Raw genomic sequence first — 3080 nt, 5'->3', positions numbered from 1 at the left:
CATATGTTATAAACAATTGAACTTATGAATAATGAATAATTACATAATATGTATTGGTTTAGGGTTCAAGGTCTTTAAAAAATACTATTACCGTGTAAAAAAGGTTCTTTTTTATATAAGAATCAGTCATCACTAGGGCTCGGAAGTTGTAGGAATTGCATATATTTCTGTATGATCACAATTTATAGCAGACTAAGCTAGAAATTTGAAGTATACAATCTCGAGTTGAAAAATTGAAAATTGAAAATGCATATTTTACCAATTTTAGCTAAAAAAGTGCACATTTCATTGATTTTATATGCATATTATACGTATTTAATATTTTTCTAAAAAAATTGATTTTTTTTCTTTCTTAACCTGTATATTTCAACTAATATTGAATATAAAACTCAAAATTATCAACAAAGGTATTTATTGTCATCGCCATAGTTAATTACGGAGTTAATGACAGTGATATTGTGACACGCATTTAGTCTATCATGCTAGTATGCCGAAATACTTATTTGTAGGGTTCGAAAGTTGTAGGAATTGCATATTGTTCTGTATGATCTCAATTTATAAAAATAAAAAAATAAAAAAATAAAAAAATAAAAAAACACACATCATTGTAAAATCAATACATTCATCGTTCCACTCAGAATCTAAAATGGAAAATGAAAATGTCCGTAAAGAGCTCAAAATAAATCAAAATATTTTGAAAATGTTATGGTGTATAGAAAATACTAAGATAAACATTCAGTCGAAATTTCATGTATCTACGGTCATTTTTTTTAAAGTTACACCAAAAACCAAATTCAATTTTGTGAAAAATCGATTTTGCGTAAAAATTCCCGTTTTTCCTTAATTTTTCTTTTGTTTTTCCCGTCGCTTTTGAAAACTACTGGGAAAATTAAATTTTGACCTCCCCAATGCACCAACGATATTCACTTTCTGATCGAACAAGATACTGAAGTTGAAAATCGTAGCATTATTTCGACTACTTATCGTGTACACAGACACAAAAAAAATAAAAAATAAAAAAATAAATAAAAAAATAAAAAATTAAAAAAATAAAAAAACACACATCATTGTAAAATCAATACATTCATCGTTCCACTCAGAATCTAAAAAAATCATTATTTTTATTATTACCTATATACTTACATATGTCTATTACAATGCTGGTATTGGACGTAAACAAATAATATAATATTTAATTTTACACCTTGACATTATCTTTGACCCCTAATTTTCAGAAGTTTTAAGTTTAAGTCACGAGTAAATTACATAGAAAGTTTATCAAATAAATTATATTTTTAATTCATTTTCTCAAAATATATAGAACGTTTCCTATAAATAGATCGTACGGACTACTGGTGTTATTAAATAGTAATATTACGCATATAATACACTACGCAAATATATTTTGATTGTTGAATATTATAATAATTATTATAAAGATATGTTTATAAATAATTATAATATTATTAACTGCTTATTGTTTTTGAAAATTATTTTTTGTTTAAACAATATTTTAAACAAAATAAATTGCTTTAGTTTTAAACAGTTTAAAACAGTGTTTAAACCGTATATTTAAAATAACTTAATTTTAATTTAATATGTCATTCACTTATATATGCTAATATGTTTCACTGCTTATTTATTGCTTGTTTTAAATCTTAAAAGTATTTAAAATATTTTCTGAATGGATGTTATATGAAGACATTATAATATAAATTATGTATAATATGTTAACTATTAAGAAAAAAACATTTTAATTTGGTAATTTTTTCAATAAAATTTAAAAAAAAAATGGATGATATTAAATTTGAATTCAATGATATAATATCATTGTATAAGAAAAACGATTCTGAGCGGAGACGGTATGTCAGTCTAGGTATAAGACATATAATACTTATCTATGGTATTAAAAAAAAAAATGATCTATAATAGGTACCTGTAATAAATTCCAAATTAATCATATCACAATATCTATTGGGTACTTATACGCGTTATACATCAACAACAAACCGTGATACTAGTGTTTGCGCCGCCGCCGATTTAGATGGTCGGTCGTGGTGCTTCGTGGATCGACGACACATCGGCCGACGGCACACACACACACACACACACACACACACACGCGCGCGCGCGCGCACACAACATATTATTTGTTTTTATTTGTATTAAATCTAAATTAACATTGTTTTTATTTTTGTATAATTGTCAGCTGTGAGTTATATAATATATGTAGATTACGCACGATCGCATACGCGCCATCATCCATCACCGGCTCGCTAGAACGGGGTGAATTAGCACGGTCGCCCGAGCAAGTAGTAGGAGGGACTGGGTACAATTGTAACATTTTTCATAAAATTATTTATTTCTGCCAAAATTCAAAATTTTTTGAATCGTTTTTACATTCAATTAGTAAAGTAAGTTGTTACCTTTCAAAATATGTGTGTATTGAATCTTTATTTCCGCATGATTTTGAATAGATATAAATATAGAAAGAAAAGAAATATGTTACAATTGTACCCGATACAGGGTACAATAGTAACAGCACTAGGGACAGATGTAACATACATGATTTTTACTTTTTTATATTATTGTAAAACATATAAAATATAACAGTTACATTTAAATTAAATAAAACATAACTTTGGTAAACAGATTACCTTAAATAGTAATATAATTTTTGACTTTTAAATTGTTAAAACAATTATAGCATAATAACCTTTAATTAAAATAAAATATAACTTTGGTAAACAGATTATCTCAAATAACAAATTGTTATATAACTTTTTACTTTTAAATTATTAAATATGTATAGTATAATATGATTTGAATAACATAAAATAATTTAATTTAAATAAATTAAAATAAAATAGGTGCAACAGTGTATCACTGAAGGTGACTGTTACATTTGTGCCCCTTTAATATTTTTGTAAATACTTAAGTATTAGAAAAAATACTGACTAGTTAGAGTGTTAAGACCTGAACCACAAAAAAACTACACTACTTTTGGTGTATATCAAAATAACTATAGCCCAAACATATAATTAAAATTATGGGACTCAAATAAAAAAGTAAGTGTATGA

Source organism: Acyrthosiphon pisum, chromosome X (assembly GCF_005508785.2).
Source record: "Acyrthosiphon pisum isolate AL4f chromosome X, pea_aphid_22Mar2018_4r6ur, whole genome shotgun sequence".
Lineage (NCBI taxonomy): Eukaryota > Metazoa > Arthropoda > Insecta > Hemiptera > Aphididae > Acyrthosiphon > Acyrthosiphon pisum.
This window is presented reverse-complemented; position numbering follows the sequence as displayed.